Here is a 14,877-nt window from a genome sequence, read left to right as displayed (position 1 = left end):
GAGCCTGTACGGTGGGGGGTCAGTGGCAAAGCTGTAGGGGGGTGGGGTGGAAGAGGTGATGCTGGAGCTGTAAGACTGAAGGGGGGTTGGAATGGGGTTCTGCCATACGTGCCAAACTCAAACCTGTGTCTACAGAGTCTGATACGTCCACTTGATTGTCAAAACAATCTGCCTGGCCCGAGGTGCGCGCAGAGACACAGCAGAAGTGCTGGCTCCAACACACAAACGGAACAGGGGAAAGAACGTTCGGGGCTCGACGTGTGCGCAGAAACGCGTTGAAGCAGAAATCCGGGACAGAACGCATCCCGGGCAGGACTGACCCAGGACGCGGGACAGAAGCCTTGGACTCTGCGGCGATGCCGGAAAATCCGGGTTGGGTGATCACCCTAGTCTCAAGATACTCGCTCCCCTCCCCCACCCACACTCACCCTTTCACAGTGACCAACACCTCCACACCCCAGATGTAAGGGTTGGTCATACTGACACAGGTGGATCCTTAGTTGCACCTGGACTGGGGGACATTCCTTACTACACCTCTGCTGACTGAACATCACCAAGGTGCTGTCTCCATTAACAAAAGAAAAATGTATTCGCTGCTGCGGGTGTTGCTGGCATTTTGCTGCCTATTCCATGGAGCTTTGCCTCTTAAACCAATTAAAAACCTGGTCCACGAATGGACACAGCCGGCTCCTCTCCACCTCCCACTCCCCCAGCGGCTGTCAGTCTCCCCTCCACCCCCAACACCGGGCCGGGCTGTTCAGTCTCTCCCTCCAGCCCAGCCGGATCCAGGGGCTGTGGGGAGGGGAGAGAGACTGGGGGCTAAGCTCCGGCCTTAAAGCGGTTCCGCCTCCTCCTCCCCCCCGGCTCGGAAACAAACGACTTTCCTTCCCCGCGAACTGACCTGCTCTCCGGGACTCGGCCTGTAACAGGGAGAGATGGAGGGAGAGGGGTTGGGGATTATGCGCGATGAGGTTTGAAGGGAGGGAGGGATATGTGGATCCGGGTTGGGGGAGGAGGGGGGCGGGCGGGTGTTTTGTTTCCGAAGCCCCCAGGCAGCGGGCTCTAGATCGCCATCGGCCGGCTCCGGGCCCTGACTCGGCGCACGCGCACTCAGGCTCCGCCCCCACCAAACGGCTGCGCCTCGCGCTCCCAGCACCTGCGCGCACCGGTGAGGGTTTGGGGGGGGGGGGGTGGGGGGGTAGGGCGAGAGCGGCACTGCGCGCAGGCGCAGGGCTTGCCCGGGGTGGGTGTGGGGGTTTGCCTCTGTAACGGTTCCGTGGAAGCCAGCGTGAGCGCGCGTCCCTGTTGCGGGCGGGGCCAGCGTTGTCACTGCCGCTGGGGGCAGCACGTATTGCTGGATAAAAACAAATAGATAAAAACAAAAAACTGCGGATGCTGGAAATCCAAAACAAAAACAGAATTACCTGGAAAAACTCAGGCCTGGCAGCATCGGCGGAGAAGAAAAGAGTTGACGTTTCGAGTCCTCATGACCCTTCAACAGAACTGAGCGAATATAAGGAGAGAGGTGAAATATAAGCTGGGTTGGGGGGGTGGGGGGGGGGGAGAGAAGTGGGGGGTGGGGTGTGGTTGTAGGGCCAAGCAAGCAGTGATAGGAGCAGATAATCAAAATATGTCACAGACAAAAGAACACAGGTGTTGAAGGTGGTGATATTATCTAAACAAATGTGCTAATTAAGAATGGATGGTAGGGCACTCAAGGTATAGCTCTAGTGGGGGTGGGGGGAGCATAAAAGATTTAAAAATAATGGAAATAGGTTGGAAAAGCAAAATCTATATAAATTATTGGAAAAAACAAAAGGAAGGGGGAAGAAACAGAAAGGGGGTGGGGATGGAGGAGGGAGTTCAAGATCTAAAGTTGTTGAATTCAATATTCAGTCCAGAAGGCTGTAAAGTGCCTAGTCAGAAGATGAGGGTTATTGCTGGAGTGTTTGTGATGTGATGGAACATCATGTCCCGCCCTCGCCTCACATGCTCTCCCACCATTGGTCGCCCAACATGTCCATTTCTCCACTCATTCACTCTCACCATTGGCCCAAGCAACGTCCATCATCATGACACTCCCCTCACACACTCTGCCACCATTGGTCGGTAAATACATCAATCATCCTCGCCCTCCCCTTCACACTCTCCCACCATTGGTCGCCCAAAAGGCCTATCATTCCCGCCCTCCCAGTCCAAGACCATAGATTGTCCATTACCCAAATTGTTGAGTTAGCCAATTTTGCCCCATCTCCAATATTTTTCCAACTGTTTGAACTGAACCAAGAAATTGAAATAACAATTATTTGACTGCTGACAGCCTGGAGATTAATTTTCAACTCCTGGAGACTCCAGGCCAATGCTGCATAAACAGAATTTTTTTATGCTGGTAGCACAAGCTGACAAAGTGGAAGTGGCAGCCTTGCTGATGGAGAAGACATAGGGTCGGAAGCTCAGTCGGGCTTTATTAGGAAGGCTTCAGACAGAGGCCATGGAAAGGGATGGACCCCGTGGCTCAGCCATGGAGTTTTTGGCGTGGACCAAAGACAATGGCCAAACCTTCCGGTCTTCGGATCGTCAGAGACTGGACATATGATTGAAGATGCACGCTGGGACCTTGTGGAAGTCCTGATGTACCTACCTAGGTGAGAATTGCCCTAGAAGTTTACATTTCCAATTGCTGTGGAAGCTCAATCATTGAGCATGTTCAAGACAGAAATCAATAGGTTTCTGGGGACCAATGACATCAAGAGATGCGGAGATTGTACAGGAAAGTGGCATTGAGGTAGATGATCAGCTGTGACCTAATTGAATTGTGGTGCAGGATCAATGGGCTGAATGGCCTACTCCTGTTCCTATGATCTTATCTCTTCGATTCTGGGTTAGAGAGTAGGAGACTTCAGACAGTTCTGTGGTTCTTAATAGTTACCCAAGAAATGTTAGACAGATTAAAAGCTAGTCTAACACCTGAGTATTTACACAACTGACCCCTGCCAATCACGCCCTGACCTCACAACTCCAACCCAACAACTCCCAACCCGACCTAACTCCCCCCAGACCAATCGATAGCCTCCTGACTACCCAACTAACCCCCAACCTGACCTGACTACCATCTGACTATCTCCTGACCAACCCCCCTTCCCCGAATATCTGACAACACCCCCTGACCATCTGGCTACCCCCTTAACAACCAGATTAAGCCCCAACCTGATCCAACTATCCCAGGCCACCTGACTACCTCCTGATCACACCTGACTACAACCGACCAACCAAATTCCCCCCCACCCACCCACCCAGACCCAACAGTCCTTCAACCAGATCTGGCTACACGCCACCCCATCACCACCCCCCCACCCCCCCAATGCCCCCAACCACCAGCTCCTGACTTGACCACCCACCCTGACCACCTGACCACCCAACTACCACCCCTTCTCTGACCAGACCTGACTACCCCCCCCAACCTGAGTAACCCTCCAAACCACCTGACTGACTATCCGACTACCCTCCTGACCTGACTAACTACCTGACCTGACCTGATTTTCTCCACGACCCGACTAGCCATTCATCCACCTGCTGACCTACCCCCCTCACCCACCCACTCACCCTACACGCCTACCCACTCACACCCATTCATCCGCTCATCCATTCACTAACATTCAAAGACTGGACCCTTAAAAACTTACCCTGCAGCAGCTAGTACTGTTTAAAAAAAAGGGGACGTGTCCTGCCTTCCCCAACTCTACTCCTTTCTACTTTATTTCAGATTTCAAGCATCCACAGTATTTTGCTTTTATCTCCTCCTTTCCAAATGGGTTCCCCGAGAGACTGTGCATTTCTGTGAAAGTCTGGAATGGAAGAGCCCGGAAGAAATGCACAGCAGCGCTGAATCGGAGGAATTTTTGAGCGTAGCAATAATCCACTCATCATTGCCACTGCTTGGGAGATCCGGGCCCATGGTTTCAGTCCTGTCAGTTTAAGAAAACCTTTCAAACTTTAAAACTTTTCTAAAATTATATACATAATACATATAAAATATAAGAATGTTGCTGTTATATCCTGGAGACTAGGTAAAGTAAAACAATTGAAATTTGTTTATATTAGAACAATAAATATTGAAATGAGCTCTTTATAATTCAATAAAAGCAAGATACTGCGGATGCTGGAAATCTAGAACAAAAACAAAAATACCTGGAAAAACTGAGCAGGTCTGACAGCATCTGCGAAGAGGAACATAGCTGATGTTTTGAATCGGTATGACCCTTCATCGCACCCTTCATTTTCTCTATTTCCTTAGTTCTGATGAAGGTTCATACGGACTCGAAACATCAACTGTTTTCCACTTTATAATTCGAGTTTTTTTTGCAAAAGGACACACTATCCACTAGAGGTCAGAGTGCTGCTGTAAAATGAAGCTTATAGAACCATTAGTGCTGTTTGCCATTTCATTGTCAAGGATAATTTGCAAGTAACATTGCCATTCTAGATGTACTGTTGCTATTGAATGAATACGAAATATTGGTGTAGCCTTGTCCTAAATGAGAAGTTATGTTATGTTTCGTATGGACAATTATAACAGCATTACTGGCTAAAACTTTCTGTTCACTGACTCGTGTTTGATATAGTCCCCAACTCACCCCTCCCCACCGATTGACCCTCCCTCTTCCTGATTGACCACAATCCACCTGATTGAACCCCCCCGCCCACCGGCTGGCAATATTCCCCTTCAATTGTACCCCCCCCCAACATCAATCACCCCCCTCCCCCCATCAATCACCCCCCTTTCCCCATCAATCACCCCCCTCCTGAATGAACCTCAGGCCCCTCCTTCAGCCACAGCAACTTGGATTTACATCACACCTTCAATGAAATAACACTCCCAACGTGCTTCACGGGAGCATTCTGGAGGGGCAGATTTCTACATTGAACTATGCGTGGGTTGTCGCCAGAAGTTGCTGTCCAATTTACTCCAAAATAACAGGAGCACTCATGGCTTCACCATTATTCTTAACACAAAATCCAGGTTGATAAGTTGCAGCTTGTGGAAGAGCAAAGCCAGGAAGAATCAGAGGTCAGCAGCTGTGCGTTGCACAGTGGCACCACCGGAGAGGCGATGGCTGCTGTCAGTAATGCACCCACCCGAGGCCTAGGGTCGCCATGGTGAGTGATGATTGGAGGGGGCGGTCACGTTGGAGGGGGGCAGGGGTGGGTGGTCGGCAGCTAGAGGAGGTGGATCTCGATGATCCCACCCCCCTTTCCCCGGCTTCCTGATGTCAAGTCCCTCAATCAGTGCCTAACAATGAGGGATCCCCCTCCCTCCCTCCCTTCTCCCCCCACAGAAGCCCACAAAATGCCAGGGCTTCCTGCCACTGGGTGAACATCTATGATTGTGGGATGAGGCCCTTAAGTGCGCATCACTTAAGGGCTTCAAATTAGTGGTGGGGTCCATTGGCACCATGGACTTAATCAGGACAGAGGTGGGCCTCCTGCATGATTAAATGCCCCCCCTGCCACCAAACCCGCCAAAGGGAGGGCATTAATTCTGCCCCATGATCTCATGATACAATTGACGTAATGTGCAGCCTCTCTCCTCAGAAACTATAACTCATGGGAGACCTGTTGTTCTATATATCTCTAGACCTCCAACTGGTACACTCAGCTGCAGGATGTGCCATGGCTGTCATTCATGTTGATCTCTGCCCCGTTGTTGTGCATTGAAAGAGAACAATGGAAGGCTATTAGCAAATGGTAATTTTTCAGCATCCATTTGGCTCAAACTATAGAACCTGAAGCTTTCCTTGGACTATCAGTCCGTGCTGTTCCCGTCCTGGGGAAAGTGAATGGCCACCACGTTGTGAGTATCCGTGCCGACACATTTGAAACAAAGAGTTCACCCTATGGTACTTATGAATCAAAATAGCCATGATGTAACTCCTGAGAGTTAAGATCTTGTTTGGAAGTGTGGCCCTTGACAGAAGTTAATGCAATGAGATTTTAACCCATCTGAAACCATCCACTTGCACACTGTTAAAATCAGGCGCAATGAAAAAAACACCGGTCGAATTAAAGAAACAAATGGCTTGATGTGACAATAATTTCCCTTTTAATCCTGAAGGTAATAATCTTTATATGGTGTGGCACTTTTACTTACAGGAAAGAAGGCCATGGAAATTTTAGAAGAAGCAAAAGCTTAAAAACCCTGTTAAATGAAGAGAGCACTGGATATTATCGAATACTCCTGTTTTGCAATGTGGCAGGGCAGAGTAACGTAAAGCACGGGTAAAATATGACTATGTAAAGAAGATTTATAGTTCATGTGTTCTAATAGAGAGTTAAGGTTCACTGAAAAATACAGCTAAACTGGATTTATGCAGCATTATGTTAAAACTAATAAAACTTCTATTCGAGAAAAGCTGAGAGACTCAAAAATTGGTAGTTTATAAAATATTTGCCCAAAGTGGCTTTTTAGTTCAATACTGTAGAGGGCTGCGACTTATAGGCCTTTGCCTCAGAAGGGAAAAAGTCCAAATTGCGCTTAATCCCAGTAACACCATTCATGGTTCCCACTGATGGAGACCAGACATTTCCTGATTGATGGATCCAAACAAAAGCACATTTAATCCATACAAGTTCACAAAATGTCCCAACCAATATAACAAAGTAGTTTGTAGGATAAAAGCGAGTTGGAGGTTCTGCAAGAATAAAGAACATTATGCAAAAACTCTGCAACACTGATGTAGTGTTTCACATTATAATTAATTTGGTATCTGCTATAAATGTGACATTTCTAAAGTTTTAGTTATATATTATAGATTTGGGAAAAGCAACATATAAAATTGTTTGAATTCTGTGTTCTAATCTTTTTATTTCAATGTATTTTAGTTAGCTATGGTAACAACTTGAGTACAATACTATTTTTGTTACAAATATGAGGCTTTATAACATTGTTATATCTTGGGACTATATCTTTAATTTATGGTGAAATGAAGAGGGTTATGTGACCCGTTCTGAAGTCTGCCTGACAACGGGCCTGCGTGATGCGATTGTTAAAGATTAACGGAAGGCCTGGGTTGTTTGCTGGAAAGAAAGTGTAAGGTGTTCACATTAGGAGACAATGACAGCATCTGCATTTGCAGTGGTTAGACTGCTAGTCTCCAAAGTCTCAGGGAGGTGTTGAGGATGTTGGGCTGTAAACAACTATGCTTCAAACTATCTATTTACTTACAAGATAAAAAGCACTTGGGGTTGCAAGGATAGCTATTTAGCATTTCTACCTGGATACCAGGCCCATGTGATTCATGTTACCTTGGAGATGGGCTTTGAGAGGGGAAGCCCAAAACTCAGAGATACAGGAAGTCTGCCAGAATCTGGGAGAGAGAGAGAGCAGTTAGAGGCCAGAAGTCTCTATGTTTTATTTCGCAGGAATGCAGGTGGGAGCTTGTGCTCAGAGGCGCTATTGAGAGCTGCAATCGCACCGCAACTTCCAGCGTTCGCACTTGCATCGAAAACTAGATGTTACTGTGTGCCTCAATGGGCTTAAAAGGGACAGGGAACTCAGGAACTCGGCCTGATTGCCCGGAAATTACATTTGTTTTTATGGAGATTTTTTCTTTAAGGTTTATAAGCAGGTGCAGAACCTGCTCCGGAGCACATTCCTTTAAACACGAACCAACAAGGAGTTAAAACACTCCTACTCCTTGTGAGTTCCTTAGAAAAGGAATATGACAGAATCTGCGTTGGAAATCATTGCTGTTGCGGTTCAATGAATACATGCCTCCCCTCCTCACCCTGACATATTGGACCCTTAGCTGCCTATTTTATATCTGCAAGACAGGAGCAGCTCGATCTAATTTCAATTGTAGGCCCACATATTTAATTGAATTTCAAAAGTTCTTAAAAGAAGGAAAGTACAGAATTATAAAAGGATGAGTAATGTAACATTAAAGCATTACTTAGAAGATGCAAGCCTGATTGCTTTCACCCTAACATTCACATCTGAAGGAATAAATGTGGTGCAGCAAGTGAACAAAGCAGGACCACAGTACAGGATGTACTAGCTGCCAAGTGTCACACCCAACTTTGAAATAGCCAGCCTCACAAACCTGTCTGTACACCTAAATGACTGGTATTGTACCAGCTTTTCAAACTCCTCCAGAATGTTCCATTAAATTATTATTGAAAAGCAATGTGAAATGATGCTAGCAAAATGCAAAAAAAAAATGCATTGAACACAAAAATGGTCAATTCTATTAAAATAATGGAACAATTCAGATTGTGACATCCGGCGTTTTTCCACCAATGTCATTTATTGTTTATGTGAATAGAATTCTGCTTTTAGCCTCAAGCTGTAGCCAGATGTGTTGATATTCAAGAAGCTGAAGACAAGATTTGCTTAGGGAATTAAAAAATAAACTGTTATGACTTGGGTGTGTATAGGGAAGGGGTAATGACATTAACTTTAAAAAAAAAGAGGTCCTGGGGTTGACTATTTTCCCTTCTTTCACTTTTCCTCAAAAAGTGTGTTCATGCTACTTATCTTCCCCAGTTGAGGAGACAGGATGTTCCAAGGGTAACCAACAGGATGGCCTTTGATGTCTCTTTCCTTGCAGAGGCAATGCCCCAGGTCTCCATTTAATCAATGGACCCTGATGAGATGAATGGCCTTTTCTTGGTTTGTGTTATCTCGTGTCCTTACAAAGAAATCAGTTTTCAAGTTGCTCTGTTTCGGCACAAAGATAGGTGACCACCTATTGGTTTCTGTAAAGTAATGATTTATATCGTTCACCTTTTTAAAATTTGGTGGACTGCCTGATAATTTGCAGTCATGGAAGTGCCACAAGTCTTCATATCGAAAACATCTGCTGTGGTGGGGAATAATTGAATAAGAGCTTCAGAGGACTAACAGTTGGAGAAAAAAGATCAATATGGCAAGCTTGACATGGTGGGGGTTTCAACACGTACATTTCTATTGGGACTTAACCTCAGCACCAGAAGATTCCGAAGATTATGTTTGACGGATGTGTTCTTTACGCACTGGTCATATGCGACTATCTTCTCTTTCAGGTGGATGCAAAAGATCACAATGTTTGAAGAGGCGCAGGGGAGTTCTGCCCAATGCTGTGGCCAACATTCATCCTTTAACCAACATCACTAAAACAGATAATCTGGCCATATATCGCACTGCTGCTTGTTGGGCTTTGCTCCCACAAGGGGCTTTCATCTGAGACGTGGTTCAATAAAATTTGTCAAACAGTAGACACAACTTGCACTTCTTTCATCCCAGCCTCAAAATGGGTTTGGTAGTCTTAGTGCCTTAATAATGCTAACAAGAGGGATCTAATGCTGGGTGCCTGAAACACCTGCCTGCCTTGGGTGATAAGCCCTTTTAAATGTGTCTTTTTAAATTGCAATTGCTATTTTAGGTTGGATCTGGCTGGAATGTTTGCAAACAATACTGCATCTGATTCTACAAGCGAAAGAGCTGAGGAAGCCTGGTTATTTTATCTTTGGCTTTGTGGAGCCCAGAAGAAAAAGAGCTCTCTTCTGGGCACCAATAACTGAAGTTCCAAAGAGGAGTCATTTTGGACTTAAAACATTAACTCTCTTTTTCTCTTTCCACAGATGCTGCCGGATCTGCTGAGTTTTTCTAGCACTTTTAGCTTTTATTTCAGATCTTCAGTATCCTCAGTATTTTGCTCTTATTTTCTTAAGTCAAAGTTGTTGGCTGATAATTCAATTTTTTTTTGCACTTTAATTCCTACCTTTCTGTACTATTTATGTTGCTTAATTCAAAGTGCGTAGTTCGTCCAAATGAAGTCTGACTTATCGTACAGTTACACGGGAATTATTATCAATATCATTTGTCTGTTAGCACAGATTCTATTCAAAGTTCTGTGGTAGTAGGAATAGATGGCTTTCATTTCAATATAGTTGTGGGGAACTGATTTTAACCAGTGGAGCTAAGGCAGTTAGATCTGCCTTTAATTGTTATCCCATTCCCCAATGTTAACACAGCTCATCTTGCGAGCAAAATTCACACATAAAAAAACAGTTCTGATAAAAAGGTCCTTGACCTGAAATATTGGCCAGGAGTTTTCGCTGAGCGGGTGGGACGTGCACCCAACCCGCTCGAGCGTAAAATGACGCATGCTGATGTCAGGCGAGCGTCCCAACGTCATTGTGCACTCACGCGATATTCTGGTCGGCGGGTGCCCGCGGGAGTTGGCAGCGCACCCGCCAACAATGAAAAGGCCCATTAAGGCCTTTAACAATCCAACTGATCAAAATTTTTCACTGCCCGTCCAACCTTACGGTTGGCGGGCAGGCGAAAAGGCCAGGCGGCCTTTGCATTTCTTGTGAAACCTCATCCATGGACAGGTGCTTATCCACGATCCATCAAGAGGGGACTTTTTTTGCACCTTAAAATTCTTTATTTTTTATCTTGAAAACTGTTCATCTGCCTGAGGCAGCTCCAGCATGCGATTCACGCTGGGTGGGCCTTAATTGGCCCGCCAGCGTGAAATCGCGTTCCGGCTCCAATCAAGAGTGGCGGTCGGCTTCCTGACCACCCCCGCCTGCCCCTCCAGAGCCCGCCTGATGAGGGCAAAATTCTGCCTCTCAACCCTGTTTCTCTCTCCACAGATGCTGCCAGACCTGCTGAGTTTTTCCATCATTTTCTCTTTTTATTTCAGGTTTCCAGCATCTGCAGTATTTTGCTTTTATTATACTTTATTTTCGCTTCTGCGTATCCATTGACATTGTAATTGTAGGCTAGAGATGAGATTGACTAAGGTCCTGCTATAACTTTCTCCCACCTTTGCAAATGAGATCTGAAACTGATGTGCGTAACCCTGGATATGAATCTATTCTACCACACTGTGCTGCGCTAAGGTCTGATTCACTAATGTCCTTTAGGGAAGGAAATCTGCTGCCCTTACCTAATGTGGCCCACATGCGACTCCAGACTCAAAGCAATGTGGTTAATTTTTAACTGCCCTCAGAAATAGCCTAGCAAGCCACTCAGTGGTATTAAAGGCGGTGGCTCATCACCACTAACTAACTATCAAGATCAATTAGGGATGGGCAATAAATGCTGACTTTGGCTAGCGATTATACATCCTGTGGTCGAATTAAAAGAAACTCTATCTCCTGTATAAAATCCAGTTTTCATGTTGCAACTTCCTCAAAATTCAACCAGCACTAGCAGGTACCCAGAGTTGATAGAATAATCTCGTCTCCCCTTACATCTGCTGATCCAAAAGTTCCTCTAACTTTATTCTTGAGCCAGCTAATTGTTAAATTTTTACCTCTCTCATGTTATCCAGCTATTGTGACAGCCATTAATCCATTTCAAATTTGAGCTTTGAGATGTAAAAACAGTTAATGGAAGCTAATAAAATCTTTGAATGCCAAGTGTCAGAGCTACATTTTCTGTCCTGATCAATGTGAGAGCAATTTTTTTTTTTAAATCGCAGAAAACATTCCCCACACATTTATTTTTACCTGGATTTTGTCTAGTTGTACTATTTATTTTACTTTACAATCCATTCATCTCTTCCAAAAGTCAGTATTGTATTCTATGCATTTGTGATAACTATTGTCAGTGGCTCTGTTCATAGATGCATCATTCATTTCTGAAACTGACTAGATTAGTTGATAAAAAGGAACTGCTGGAAACTGTAGAATAAAGAATTAATGGAATGGAAATGCTAATGTATGAGGTAGATGATGATGTACCACTGACATCAGTCAGTCACATGTCAGACTCTCTCGAGAGTGAGATTGGAATCATACCTAGGAACTACATGCCCACTCTGTAACCTGTTTAGATGTAGTACTAATAAGCAAGTGTTAAGCAAGTACCAGATCATGACTACAGTCTGTCCAATAACGAAGAACCATGCCTAGTGTCACAGATCAGAGGGATCATCCAAAACAGAAGCCAATTAAAAAAAAAATATGCCAACAAACGTTGACTACTTCTAGAGTCTTTTGATATCTGTCATAAGCATACAGCCAGATATGTAGGACCAATCGTTTTCAGAAAGAAAATCTGACCATTAATGTAATGACTGGTTCCCTTGTTTCTCAGCAATCTGTAAGGGTAAGCAATCATTTTGTTCAATATACTTAGCTGATTACTTTTCAGATTTGTCAATCCGGTGAAGTAGTTACGAGCACACCAATGGCAGTTGATGGCAAAATTTGTTCTACAGAACTCCCCAGCATCCCAGCAGAAGACTTGATTTCACAAAGAGGAGTTGGATGATGCCATTCATCCTTCACTTGTCTTCATTTGAGAGTCCATTTCGACACCCACCTGAAGACTGAAGGAAGTTGGTTTGACCTGGGAATGAGCACATAAACTTTGGTTAAGAGTTGAGATATTTCTCCTACAATTTCTTACTGATTATTAAGCATAAGTGACGAGGGTTGAAGTACAGCAGTTTACCTAAAGTACCAGCGCCATGAAATTTTCAATTTTTTCTTTTTTGTTCTCGGGATTTGATCAACAGTAGCAAGCCCTACATATAACCCATTGCTAGTGTCCCCAGATGGTATTAGTGGGCCTTTTGAACCTGTAATCTTTGTGGTGATGGTGCTCCTATAATAGTGTTATGTAGCGAATTTGAGGCTGTTAATCCAGTGATAGTATCATAGGACAAGCCATTCAGCTCCTCAAGGCTGCTCTGCTATTCAATGAGATCATGGTTGACCTGCATATTAACACCATCCACCTAACTTGGCTCCACATCATTTTGTGACTGCCAGAAATCTATTGACCTTGTGTTTAAAATAATTAATTGAGCTTGCATCTACTGTTTCTTCTCTGGGAGAGAGTTGCACATTTCTAACACCCTTTGAATGAAGAAGTGTTCCCAAACTTCTCTCTTGAGTGGCCTTGTTCTGATTTTAAGCTGATGTTCACTTGTCCCAGACTTCCCCGCCAGTGCAAAGGTTTCTCTCTATCTACCTGACCAATTCCTTTGAAAATCCTAAAGACTCAAGTCGTCCCTTATGCTTTTATATTCCATGATAATGAGAGAACTGCGATATATATCCAAGTCTGATTCAGGATGTTACTTGGAGGGAACTTAGAAATGATGGTGTTCCCATAACATTGCACCTCTTGTTCTTCTCAGTGATAGAGGTTGCAGGGGAGGGAGTTATTTTTGAAGTAACCTTGCTGAGTTGCTGTTGTTCACCCAGCTTAAAACTTGCCTGTAAGTAAGTGACTGGTAACTAAAATTTATTAAAGGGGATTTATATTCACAGTGCTTAATAATTAGGCTAGTGATTTGTTATTGTTTAGATCTGCTCAGGGACTGGCAGATTGATCAGCTCTGGAACGTCTGAATCAGTATTGCAGTAGTCAGTAAATCATGCTATACACAAGTTAACAAATGTTAACAATATGTTTATCATATATTGATCTTGGCTAAAGAAGGTTAACTGAAGAAAATCATTTCTAACTTCAATTTAAAATCAAGATGCTTTTGGGAAGAACACAGAGTTGGAATACAGAGATAAAAGTTGATGGTTTGTGCACTTATATAGTTAATCTCTGAACCATGATTTTGATTTCAAGATTTTGGCTCCCAGAAGTGACTGACCAGTACTTTTTAAGTGTAGTCACTGTGATGATTTAGGAAATACAGCAGCCAATTTGCACACAGGAAGCTTCCACAAACAGCAATGTGATAATGACCAAATAATTTGTTTTTATGCTTTTTGGTGATAAATATAAGTCTGGACACCAGGGTAACTGCCCTGCTCTTCGTCATAATAGTGCCATGGGAACTTAAACATCCACCTGAGTGGGCAGACAGAATCACAGTTCAACATCTTACCTGAAAAAAGGCACCTCCAACAATCCAGTACTCCCTCAATATTGCAGTGGAGTGTCAGCCTTGATTGCTGTTCTCAAGCCTTACATCAGGTATACTCTGCTCAGCCATCAAGAGCAGGAAGTGGATTTAGGCCAGTTTAATGTCATTGTAGTTGGTAGTTGGAGTGAATTATAGCAAAACAGCTCTTGATATCAGAGTAAATAGATCTTTATCACTTTTTCTATCCACATACTTATTGAAGGTAAGGTCACTTCATTAGACTCAATCAGTGGCAAATCTGTAATAGTCCATGATATTGATTTGTGTCCATTGTGAATTGGTAAAACTACTTTCAAAGGAAGCATCAACAGAATCTGAGGCAGTGATTCATATTGATAAAATGAAGCCAAATTTGATTAATAATAAGAGAAAGATATTTTTCTCAGATTATTGGTTCAGATGCTTTCTCTTGAGTATTCATGACGTCTGGGAGTTAGGACAGTTAATTACACCCAGATGATCGGATTTTACATTTCTTTTAACATTATTTAGTTGTAAATAAATTTACCTTCTGCAAATCAACACATTTGAGATCTGCTATTATGAAGGGAGAAATGAAATAAAAATTGCAAACATAATGTATCCTATGTGACTTGAAGGAAATTATTCTAGGAGCTGATTCTAAAATAGAACAAGAGAATAATTTTCCATCAGAATGAAGCAATTGTGACTCTCGGCTTTATTGCTAGCATTTTCTTTCAAATCTATGTGTGTTGCAAGATATCTCAAGTAAAAAGATGTGCTGACTCCAAATGCTTTGAATTCACCCTTTTTATGTTGCAGGGTAGGTTTAGAGCATTGGGGGGCAACTGGGTGTCAATGCTGGGCAATTGGGTGTCAATGCTGGGCCATAATGTGAAAAATTGCCTTGTTTACCATGTGGTGCTTTGTTCCAAGAAACAGGGTATGCAACTATTTCACTTGGGTGTTGCCGTGTGCCTTCTGATGGATGCAGAGTTTTGGTTTCATTATGGAAAAGCCTTTGATAACT

The 14,877-nt window shown here is 43.9% G+C and overlaps 1 protein-coding gene and 1 long non-coding RNA gene across 8 annotated transcripts in view; one reads left to right on the top strand and one right to left on the bottom strand.

Annotated features, from left to right (window-relative positions):
• LOC121292500 (GDNF-inducible zinc finger protein 1-like) overlaps window positions 1-1,105 on the bottom strand; it is a 44,046-nt gene extending 42,941 nt beyond the window's left edge. For all 5 annotated transcript variants that reach the window (XM_041214607.1, XM_041214548.1, XM_041214588.1 and 2 more), the window contains exon 1: window positions 902-1,105. The gene's annotated coding sequence lies outside the window, so the exon portion shown is untranslated. The remainder of the gene's footprint in view (window positions 1-901) is intronic.
• Window positions 1,106-1,298: 193 nt separating this feature from the next.
• Window positions 1,299-9,242, top strand: LOC121289865. 3 transcript variants are annotated; one of them, XR_005945665.1, is made up of 5 exons: window positions 1,299-1,525; window positions 5,021-5,157; window positions 5,636-5,851; window positions 6,151-6,276; window positions 9,061-9,242. It is a non-coding gene; the product is annotated as an uncharacterized LOC121289865 (long non-coding RNA). The 3 variants fall into 3 exon arrangements; XR_005945664.1 differs by lacking the exon at window positions 9,061-9,242 and having other exon boundaries at window positions 6,151-8,201; XR_005945663.1 differs by lacking the exons at window positions 5,636-5,851; window positions 6,151-6,276 and having other exon boundaries at window positions 1,302-1,525.
• The last annotated feature ends 5,635 nt before the right edge of the window (window positions 9,243-14,877 follow it).

Source organism: Carcharodon carcharias, chromosome 2 (assembly GCF_017639515.1).
Source record: "Carcharodon carcharias isolate sCarCar2 chromosome 2, sCarCar2.pri, whole genome shotgun sequence".
Lineage (NCBI taxonomy): Eukaryota > Metazoa > Chordata > Chondrichthyes > Lamniformes > Lamnidae > Carcharodon > Carcharodon carcharias.
Note: the sequence above shows the minus strand (reverse complement) of the source record. Positions and strands in the feature narration are given on the sequence as shown.